The sequence below is a fragment of the Oratosquilla oratoria genome, chromosome 39, assembly GCF_046742065.1.
Source record: "Oratosquilla oratoria isolate Oo_2021 chromosome 39, ASM4674206v1, whole genome shotgun sequence".
Classification (NCBI taxonomy): Eukaryota; Metazoa; Arthropoda; class Malacostraca; order Stomatopoda; family Squillidae; genus Oratosquilla; species Oratosquilla oratoria.
Window position 1 is genome coordinate 43600538 of NC_134815.1, and position 12500 is coordinate 43613037.

Sequence of the window (12500 nt, forward strand, 5' to 3'; positions counted from 1 at the left end):
GGAAGAGGTATAGGAGGAAGAATAATGTTACCACGCTGATGAAGTATTAGAAGTAAAAGAATAAATTATGAAAAAATAGAAAAAAATATATATTATTAAGGAGAAGAATGAAGGAGTAAGAAGAATGAGAAGAGTGAATGAGGAGAAGGAGGAAGAAAGAGATCAGGAGAGAGAAAAAGGAAACAACAAAGAAAAGGAAAGTGAAGAAGTAAAGGGAATGGGTAAGAAGAAGCAGGGGAAGGCGGAAAAGGAGAAGGCAATGAGGGCTCTACACACAGCGAGGGAGAAATTCTGTTAAACGATATATGAGTTTAGTTTAAATGGGAAAGAAGACAAAGAGGCTCGATGCAAAGAAAGAACGAAAAGAAACGCAGAGAGAGGAAAGGTCAGGAGGTGGAAGGGAGGAGGTGGAAGAGGAGGAGGAAGGAGGAAGAGGGAGAGGAGGGGAGGAAGAAAAGATTAAGGAGAACATACAAAAAATAAGAAGAGAAGGGTGGAGGTGTAAGGAGGGAGGTGGAGGGGAGGAGGAAAAAGATGGAGGAGAGGAGAAGGGAGATGGAGGAGAGGAGGAGGGAGGTGTAGGGGAGGAGGAAGAAGGAGGGAGGTAAGGAGGAGAAGGTGGAGGCAGGAGGGAGTAGGAAGGGAGCAGGAAGGAGAAGGCAAGTGGAGGAAGGGAGTATTGAAGGAGAGAAATGGAAGTATTTAATGGCCTGATGAAAGAGAATTATCTTGTACAGAGAGAAAAAAAAAGACATTGCAGTCCAGCCCTACGATGGCGTATTGTTTGATTTATCATTATTTGTTTTAATCTTCTTCAGGGTTTTAACCAGCTGGGGGTCGAAGTAGGGGCCAGAGTGGCCTCAGTTGATAAAGAATTTTTCTTCCTCAGTCCATCTGTTTGGATAACTAAAATCGTCTTGTTGGAATCAGAAGCAAATGAAGTATGTGGTTTACTAATGGACTACACAAGCGATGAAAACTAGTCAATTAGGAGAATGAAGGTGGAGAAGAGGGAAGAGGAAGGAGGGAAGGAGGGAGGGGAACGAGGGAGGAGGATGTGGAAGAGGGAGATGGAGGAGGGAGGGTGAAGGTAGTAAAGGGAGGAAGGAGGAAGGAGGGCGGAAGAGGTAGAGTGTGGAAGGAAGAGGGAGGATGGAGGATGGGAGGAAAAGGGTAGAAGAAGAGGAGGAGGGAGAGGGGACGTAGGGAGGAGAGAAATGGAGGAAGGAGGATGGAAGGGGTTAGGGTGGGGAAGGAAGAGGGAAGAGGGAGGATGGGAGGAGAAGAGTGGAGGAGGAGGAGGAGAGAGATGGAGATGAAAGGGAGAGGGTGGAGGGAGGAAGGAGGAGGGAGGAAGGAGAGAAAGAGGGTTGAGAGAAATTATTAGTCTGGTAAAAAACAGATTAGGAGTCTGCAGGTGTGTATCAGTCTACAAGAAATGTTTAATATTGAAACTGAAACAGGGAACTCCGAAAACTGGAATATGTATGTAATGTGCTCAATGCATGTTCTGCATATATATATATATATATATATATATATATATATATATATATATATATATATATGTATATATATATATGTATATATATATATATACATATATATATATATATATATATATATATGTATGTATGTGTAATGTATATATATATATACATATATATATATATATATATATATATATATATATATATATATATATATATATATATATATATGTATATATACAATATATAACTAGTCCTTAGAGAATGTTGAGTTTCAAAGGTGATACAATAAAATGGTGGTTAAAGATTTTTGTCCACAATCTTGATTAAGAAAATGTGATTTCTAAAAATTATGAAATGTACGAAAGCTCCAAAAATAAATAAAATAAATATCGGAACCAGTTTCTATTACATTGGTGTATTTTTGAAAACCATTTTCCTTGCGAATACCGGGAATGCATTTATTACAAGATTTCTAATAAAGAGAGTTATATGTGTCATATTTCATTTTCTTTTCTTATTTTCTATTAGATTTAATTTTACGTCACTTCAATTAAATTTGATTTTGTTTTATTCTATTTCATTTCATTTTTTTTCATTATTTTCACTTTATTCAGTTTGTTTTGTTGTATGCCAAATTATATCTTAATTTTATATTATCTTAGTTTATTTTTCATAAAAAATCAACCTTTCTAGACACTGTGAAAAATATGTGACTGAAACGAAAAGCAAACGCCAGTGAGCGAAGGCCCAATGGCTTCCAGGTACCTTCTGCCCCGTTACTTAGAGAACGAGATCGTTGTAAACCCTTCTATGACGTCATTTTTGGAGGACATGATGCCCGAATAGGACGTCATGCTCGACCATAGGAAATATATGGCTCCATACATCAGCCAGACATCGGACTTGTTCCCCCCCAACTATTGATAGCTTAAGGTGGAGGACGACCATAAGGCAGCGGCGAAACGACTTGAAAACAAGCCCCCCCCACCCTCCACTTTTTTTTTTTTTTTTTTTTTAAGTGGAGGAAAATGAGGTGGTAAAAAGTAGACTACAAAGGAAATGGAGGAATGTAAACCCAGTGGAAGTGATAAAGAATAATGTCTTAGAAAAAATGGCTTTTGAGGGGAAGAAAGGTCCGGGGACTAAAGACCCCCCCCCTCCACCCTCACCCTATAAACCTCAACCATATAGATATATATATATATATATATATATATATATATATATATAAATACACACACACAAAAATATACATATACTTATATATATATATAGATAGATAGATAGATATATATATGTATATATACATATATATATATATATATATATATATATATGTACACACACACACACACACACACACACACACACACACACACACACACATATATATATATATATATATATATATATATGTATATATATATATATATATGTGTAGATATATGTAATTACATATATACTGTTGCAGCAGACGACGGATTTAACAGAAGGAGTTTAGAGGAGCGTCTGAAATGACAGGAGAATTTTGGCAAAGACGAAGCTGGGGGGAGATTTTGGTCGGGGGCGATACAAGAGGAAAAGAATGGCAAAGACGGAGAAGGAATCTCCTTGTGGAGCAAGAACTGGAGTGGGAATTTAAAGGAGATGGAGCAGGAGGAATAATTTGGCAAGAACGGTACAAGAAAGGAGAACGAACGGAAACGGAACAGAAATAGGTTAACAAGAATAGGAAGACCTGCAATACGAGGCTTGCGGATTTCACATTCTCCGGGTCCCGGGTTCGAGTCCCGCACTCTCCTCTGATTCCCAGGACTGACTCTGTGTTATCTCCCTCCCCCCTGAACAGTCCTCAAAGCGTATAATCGGGCATAAGTGATGGTTTTGCCGCAGTTACGTGCCTCCTGGCGTATAACTCTAATACTATCTTCTTCTCTACGAAGGGATTTTCCCGTCCTCAGCGTAGCAAAGTCAGTAGACGGTAATTAGAATAAATAAACTAAAATAAAACTCATTTTAAAGGTTAATGAAGATATGCTAAAGATAAGTTTTGGCATTCAAGTGAATAAACATTACCTGGCGTCAGATAATTAAATAAATAAGTAAATAAATTAGTTAGTTAATTAATCAATTAATTAATATATATACAAATAAACAGATAAATAAATAAATAAAAAAGGGTTACTCTGCGTCACGGTGACAATCCGCGAATAGAATAAAGACTCCCGGAGTTCGCCAGAATAAAATGAATGGAGTATGTCAATGTGAGAAATTACACAAAAAGAAGAGAAGTCGATTAAAGACGGAAAAAAAAAGGTTTGCACAGAAAAGTAAAATACGAAAAAGTTTGACTGAATTGAATGAAAAGGAAATGAGATGCAAGGGGATGAAAAAACAAAATTAAATAGCAAAGACGGAAATGAAATTATTTTGACAGAGAATTAGAATACTAGATTTGTAATGGTGGCAAAGAATAAATGAATATATTAACAAATAAATGAATAAATGAATAAGTCAATAAATAAATAAAAAATTAGACACTAAATAAATAGATAAATATATAAATAAGTCAATAAATAAATAAAGAATAAATGAATTGATTAATGAGTGAATACTAGAGTAAATAAATAGATAAATATATAAATAAGTCAATAAATAAATAAAGAATAAATGAATTGATTAATGAGTGAATACTAGAGGAAGGAAAGGGAAAAGTACAAAACTTCTGGTAGCAAAGAATAAATGAAAATATAAACAAATAAATGAATAAATGAATAAGTCAATAAATAAAAAACAAATTAGACACTAAATAGATAAAAAAATGAATAAGTCAATAAATAAATAAAGAATAAATAAATTGATTAATGAATGAATACTAGAGGAAGGAAAGGGAACAGTACAAAACTTCTGGCAGCAAAAAATAAATGAATAGATAAATAGGTCAATAGAAAAAAAAAACTAATTAGACACTAAATAAATATATAAATAAATAAACAAAGAATAAATAAATTGATGAATGAATGAATACTAGAGGAAGGAAAGGGAAGAGTACAAAACTTCTGGATAACGAAGGAGGAAGTGGAAGAGAAAGGAGAGAAAAGCAAATGGAAGGGTCGAGACACGGAAGACGTTTGTGAAACGGGAGGGAATAAAGAGAGGAATAGGAGGAGAGTGAACAAATGTAAAAACTTTGGACCATAAAAGAACAATAGAACCGCGATGGTTGAAGAGAAAGAGAAGAGGCAAAGGACAGAAGAGAACGGACGAGCAAGTACGGAGGAGAGAAGGGAAAGATAAGAAGGTACAGATAAGAAAGAAGGATGTAGGTGTTTGGTCATGATATATTTTTTTAGAGATAATAAAGAAGAATGGCGATAATGCCGCGAAGCAGGAAAGTAGGAAGATAGTTGGTAGTAAAAAAAAAAAAAAAAAAAAAAAAAAAAAAATTGTGGGGTTTCCTCGTAGTGGACTGTGCCTCGGTCTGAGTGCATTAAGCTAATTAAAGTCATTAAATTGCGTTCCGACCTAAAAGCGTTAATCGAATTAGTAGTTAACACTCTGCGGCTGCTGTCCTGTCGGAATAAAGAATCTGAATCCTTTAGTTCTTTCGTCTGGTATCGACCTCTCAGACTTCGTCTGTCGAGAGAACAACACTGATGAGGAAGGTCACCAACAATTCGGAAAAGGTCATCAACATGTGAAAAAAGGTCACGGACATGCAAAAAGTTCAACATACGGAAAAGGTCACCAACAAGCGAAAAGGTCACGGACATGCGGAAAAGTTTAGCATATGGAAAAGGTTGCCATGCGGAAAAGATCATCAACATGCGAAAAAGGTCACAAACATGCGGAAAATTTCAGCATACGGAAAAGGGAGGCATGCGGAAAAGATCTCCAACATACGAAAAAGGTCACGGACATATGGAAAAATTCAGCATATGGAAAAAGGTTGGCATGCGGAAAAGGTCACCAACATGCGAAAAAGGTCACGGACAGGTGGAAAAGTTCAACATACGGGAAAGGTCACCAACATACGGAAAAGGTCGACGACATCAGTTTCAAGTGACAACTTGCTCCTCTGAGTGGCCCCAAGTGACACAACTCTTTCTCTGCTCTTTCTAATCAATACTAACTATCACCACACGCTTTTATTCAGGTAAAGAGAATCCTCCCCTACAACAAAATAATTAAGCTTATTCTGTTTAACCTTTTTGTTGCGTTTTGTATTAGATATTTCAACACAGCTGAAGCCAGGCAATCTTATTAGATAAATAGAAACCTTCAACCTTAACCAAGCTATTTGGTTCATCAGAGTTTAATCTCCTTCGTTACCGCGAAGATAAATAGTGATTAGCTTGAAGACGTCCATCAGCCCAAGAATATTGCCTCCAGCCAGAAGTAATATTGGGGGCAAATGTTTAAAGAGGGATGTTTCCCTTATCTGTCCTTAAAAGCTTATTAGACTTATTTGGATCCAGAGAGTTGTAAATATTTATATGTTTAATAGAACTTGGAAAAAGGGTAATTATCTGTGAGGGTGTTGATGTTCAAAATGCGGCTAATTTAGCTCCATGAGTTATGGGCTCTGTTCAATAGGCGTTCAGCCACTAGAGAGGTGGGGGACAGATACAGATTTTCGTAATAAATGAATCCATTGCAAGTATGTATGTATGAATGTTATGTATGTGTGTATGTATGTATGTATGTATGTATGTATGTATGTATGTATGTATGTATGTATGTATGTATGTATGTATGTATGTATGTATGTATGTATGTATGTATGTATATATGTACGTATGTATGTATGTATGTATGTATGTATGTATGTATGTATGTATGTATGTATGTATGTATGTATGCGTGTATGTATGTATGTATGTATGTATGTATGTATGTATGTATGTATGTATGTATGTATGTATGTATTTATGTATGTATGTATGTATGTATGTATGTATGTATGTATGTATGTATGTATGTATGTACGTATGTATGTATGTATGTATGTATGTATGTATGTATGTATGTATGTATGTATGTATGTATGTATGTATGTATGTATATGTGTGTTTGTGTATGTGTGTGTGTGTGTGTGTGTGTGTGTGTGTGTGTGTGTGTGTGTGTATGTGTGTGTGTATGTGTGTGTGTGTTTGTGTGTGTGTGTGTGTGTGTACGTATGTATGCACGTATGTATTTATGTATGTATGCATATTATGTATGTATGTGTGTGTGTGTGTATACTTATATGTATGTACGTATGTATGTATGCATATCATGTATGTATGTGTGTGTGTATACTTATATGTATGTACGTATGTATTTATGTATGTATGTATATTATGTATGTATGTATGTATGTATGTATGTATGTATGTATGTGACGATATGCTTACCCTCGCCAGACAAGGATATTAAGACATCATGAGTGCTCTCGGCTGTGTTCTGAATCTCGATAGTCGATATTAGTCATTGAAGTGTTGGACTTGAGTTTGAAAGAGTGAAACTGCGGTTGCTTCGATGTGAGGGGTTCCAAAGAAACCAATGAGTCAGTCGCAGTGCAACTGGTTGCGGCGTCGTAAGCAACTAGTTTCATGCAACTGGTCGCGTTGGTGTGCGAGTTCCCTTTTTGGTTGGGTGAGACCACGTTGGATACGGCCCATAAGCTCTTGACCACTTCGCAACTGACACATGTACCACGGATGTGAATACTATCGTTAGGCGCCAAACAGAACGAAAAGGAACCAGGTCATTCGGGAAAGAAGAGGTCATCGAAACTGCGTGTGACCTGTTCTCTCCCGAGAGCGTGTCACGGTGAGGAAGAAGACAGTTCATCGACACCTGGTTTTTAGTGTCAACACCAGCCTATGCACAAAAGTTTAAGAACATGAGAATGGAGGTGTCTGCAGGAAACCAAAGTGCCTGCACTAGGCAATTCCATGCCCCATACTACCTGTCATCACCTTCTCTTAACCACTTCACTTCGGGCCAAAATCTCGCGGGCAGCATTAGCTGCCAGACGTACGATGTTTCGTCATAATACTCGCATCATAAAAAATAGTCACCGTTTATATCGATCGTTCTCAACAATCAATTGTTTCATCGATCACTACATGGTTACTAAGTCTATTCCATTCGTTAATCTCTCCGTCCGTAAAACAGTTCTTGCCTATTTCCTTCTTAAACCTTGATCTGAAAGAAATTGTTCCAAATCGTGTTTCCGTATTAAAAGTATTATCGAAGTATAGACCAAGAACAGTGACTTCTGAAACGAAGCAGACTTAGCAACGAAGGAAGGAATAACAGGAGGAGAGCCGGAAATAGCCAGGAAGAAAGAAATTGAAGACTCTTGAAGAAGAAGAAGAAGAAGAAGAAACGAACTGAGGAAAATAATGGACACCCGGTATTGTAAGAGCTGAAGAGTTTGTTGGTTCGGGCTGTCTAGAATTTCGTAAAGCAAAGCGAAGAAAAGCTAGACGAAGCCAAGTAAAGCTTAGCGAAGCCGAAGAAAGCCGGGCAGAGCCATGTCAAGCAAAGCGAAGCAAGGACTGAATAGCGAATAAGAACGGCTCTCTGTTGTGTTGTTGGAGACGGAAAAGATTGCCAACAATAAATAACGCAAACGAAGAGGAAAGAGAGCGGTAGAGTACGAGTAAGTTCCTTGGATAAAAAAAAGAGCAAAAAAGAGTAATTGTTGAGGGAGAAAGTAGGAAACCAAGGTAGAAAAATGTTGAAGATTAAGGCAGCTATGCTCCGAGGGAGGAAGGGCAGGAAACATGTTGATTGGTCAAAAGAATACACAAAGGAAAATATTGACTCAGGGAGGAAAGCAATAGGTATACACACATGCATTTAGTTGATTTCTGCGTCCCCTTTGCCCTACCCCCTCTCCTACTCCCCCTCCCTCTCTCTCTCTCTCTCTCTCTCTCTCTCTCTCTCTCTCTCTCTCTCTCTCTCTCTCTCTCTCTCTCTCTCTCTCTCTCTCTCTCTCTCTCTCTCTGACTTTAACACACACACACACACACACACACACACACACACACACACACACACACACACACACACACACACACACACACACACACACACACACACACACACACACACGCACACACGCAAGGAAAGGATAGTCACGAGAAGGAATATAGTCCCACATGAAGGGAAAAAAATGGAACCGAATTAAAGAGAGCATCAGACTTTCGGGAAGGGAGGTAAATAGAGGACGTGGGAGTGGATAAAGGGAGAAAGTTGGAAGAGAATCAGAACAAGTTTTCATACAAAGGAATAAAGTGGAAGGACAGTAGGTGACTAGCACACGGAAGCGGAAGAAACAAATGGAAAAGGAAAAGAATGGAAGGAGAAAGAACGCAACTGAGGAGGAAAAAAAATGTAAAGTGGACAAAGAATGGGGATGAGGGTCACAGAAAGAAAGAAAAGAGGAGAAAAAGAGAAAATGGAATAAAGAGGATGAGAGCCGGAGGGGGGAGGGGGGAACTTGTCCGTAGGTGTAAAAACTCGGGGATTGGGCAGAACTAGGAAGAAAATGGAGAGATAAAGAGAGCGAGTGGGAAGGGCACTCGATAAATAAAGCCGAGGAAGGGGGGGGAGAGAGAAATGAGAGGGCAGGAAAAGGTTAGAAAAGAGAGAGAAAAAGAGAGACGAATCTAGAAAGAAAGAGACAGAGAAAATGGAATAGGAGTTGCAGAGGAAAAATATCATAAGAACATAAGAATAAAGGAGACTGCAAGAGACCATAAGGCCTACACTAGGCCGTTGCCCCAGGTCTCTTCTAAGATACTCAAAAGGAGAAATACTTTTTATTTTCTTGAATAAAGATAAAACTGATAAGAGGGATGAAAGAGCGAAGAGGAATAGGCTGGACGGGAGTAGACTGGAAAAGATAGATAATCTTTTGTCGCCAATGACCAGCGTTTCTATCCTTTGGGGCGTTATCCCACCGGAGAGTTGAAGTGAGGGTAGAGAGATTTAACTAAGAATAGAAAATGGAGGAAGAGTAGAAGTCAAAAGTGATCAGGATTCCTTTTTCGAATGAAGATAAGTCTTGTACCATAAGAGAATGCCAAGTGACCCTGGCCCGTAGGGGTGTGGTGATGAATAAGATTACAAAGGATTACAAAAGAGGAACATGCCGACGGGAGACCTTTTGTTCCATAACTAGGTCGGATACAAAAAAAATAATAATAATAATAATAATAATAATAATGATAAATAAATAAATAGATAAATAAATAAATAAATAAATAATAGATAAATAAATAAAAAATAAATAAAAATAGAAATTATGATAATATAGATAATGAAAAATAAAATAAATAAATAGATGCATAGGCATAGTTAAATAGTAAACAAACAGGTAAATAGTAGATAATAATAAATTGAGGGATAAATAATAATAAATGAAAATCAAACAAATAATAATAAACAAACAGGCAAATAACAACAAACAAATAAACAAATAATATGAAATAAATAGCAGGCATTACAGCATCTTGTTTACGTGGTTATCTCGATACCTTTGCCTAATGTACTATGACAAGCAATTACCAACTGACAATAAACCTAATGCTCCACAGTAAACAAAATGATAAATTAGAAATAAAAGTAATAATTTTTCTACGGAGAAAGTAAGTAAACATAGAAATATGAAACGTACCTAAGAAAGAAAAAATAAAAGATAAGAAAAATTAATGATAAACACACACAGTCAAATATAACCATAAAATGAAAAGAAAAAATACAAAAATATGAAGATTGTTCGTAATGGATTAAAGACAGAGTGAAGGACAATATAATTGTGAAATGAAAAAGAATCGGAAAAATAAAACAATGACGGGAGAAGGAGTCAGCGGAATAAAAGGTTTAATAAGAGAAAGGTAAGGTCTTTTAAACAAAAAAATAAATGAAAAAAAAAGTAAAACGTAAAACTCAAGGAAAATCTCCGGGAAGAATTTCGAAAAGGCAAAATTTAACTGCTTACGAAGTACATGTTGATATATATATCCATTTCATATTCTTACATTTTTATGTAAAAAATATACATGTATATGTATATATATATATATACATACATATATATATTTACATATGTATATACATATATATATGTATATACATATATGTATATATATATATATGTATATATATATACATATATTTATATATATATATATACATACATATATATATATATATATATATATATATATATATATATTCAAGGATTTTTCTATAGATTAGATGCAGAGAGGGGACAAACCAATAAACATGCGCAAATATCCACAAACGCGTTACTATGATCATACACAAACACAAACATACACACACACGCGCGCGCGCGCGCGCACACACACACGCACACACACACACACACACACACACACACACGGACACACACACATACACACACACACACACACACACACGCACACATACGCACGCACATACCTACATATTGTACATAGAACATACATACACATACACAGACGAGAGAGAGAGAGAGAGAGAGAGAGAGAGAGAGAGAGAGAGAGACAGAGAGAGTAAGGGAGAGAGGGAAAGAGAAGATGAGAAACAGAGAAAAGGAAGCAAAGAGAGATGGGGAAAGGGGAAATGTTGAAAGACAGAGAGAAACTACGAAAGAGGTTTGAAGACAGAGAGAGAGAGCGAGAGCGAGACAGGAAGCTTTTACCTTGAAGCAAGCTTTAATGGACGAAAATCAACAACAGAACTGATGCAGACGAAACAATTGATTTATCATTAAACGGAAACCTTGTTGAAGGGCTCAGGCAGTCCGGAGGGCGGGGTCATTATAAAGGTTTTGTGCAATTTGGAATGTACCTACGGGGTTGGACTGAAGGGAATTATTGAAATTAACGAATATACGTTCGTACATATATACATTTACAGGTACATGTGTACATATATACAGTATATATTGTATATACATATACGTTCGTACATATGTACATTTACACGTACATATGTACATATATACAGTATACAATGTATATACATACATATATGTAAACATATACATATATACATGTCTACATATATGCACCTATACATATATACTGTACATATGTACATACATGCATATATACATATATGTACATGCATTCATATGTACAAATATACATATAAACATACAAATACACATAAACAAATGTGCACATGAATCTTTTGTACACATATACACATGCACACATGAATGTATATACATATGAACATATATAGAAATAGAAAAAGTTCTTTAGATGTCGCGGGTTGGGAATGACGTCACCCAAGGATCCGCTGCGTTCGTTAGTAACAAACACATGGGGGACAGTGGGGATGAGAACAAGGAAGACGAGGAGAGGGAAAGAGAACGAAGGGGAGAGGAGAGGGGAGGAGAACATGAGGGGAACAGGAGAGGGAAAGAGAACGAAGGGGAGAGGAGAGAGGAGGAGAACATGAGGGGAACAGGAGAGGGAAAGGATTAGAAGAGAATGAGAAGAAGGAAGACGAGGAGGAGGAGGAAGAGGATTGGGAGAAGGATAAGCTGGACCAGTTGTGGTAGAAGGATGAGAAGGAAAAGAGGAGATGGAGAGAGAGCAAAAGGAGATGGAGGGTGGAAAAGAGAAGGAGGATGAAGAAGAGAAGGGAGTGAAGGAGGGAATATAAGAATAAAGGAGACTGCAAGAGACCATAAAGCCTACACTAAGCAGTCCCATTACTACCTGTCTTCCCTACCCACAAAGCCTCCTAATCTTTTCTTAAAACAACCAGTTGTTTCAGGACTTTACTATATGTTTTTTATAAGTCTATTAAATTCGTTAACCACTGTATTGGTTAACTAGTTCACGCCTATTACTTTCTTAAGCCTAAATTTGTCCAAAAATAGGTCAACCTTATCCAAATCGCGATAGGAAGCAGTTAGTAGGAAGCAACGTCGAGAGATAACGTCGAAGTTATCTGAGATGAAGAAAATTAAACAAAGATGATAAAAGG

At 36.8% G+C, this 12500-nt stretch overlaps 1 protein-coding gene across 3 annotated transcripts in view; it reads left to right on the forward strand.

Annotated features, from left to right (window-relative positions):
* The window catches only part of LOC143020132 (zwei Ig domain protein zig-8-like), an 849626-nt gene that overhangs the window by 35668 nt on the left and 801458 nt on the right, over window positions 1–12500 (forward strand). The window lies entirely within an intron of this gene.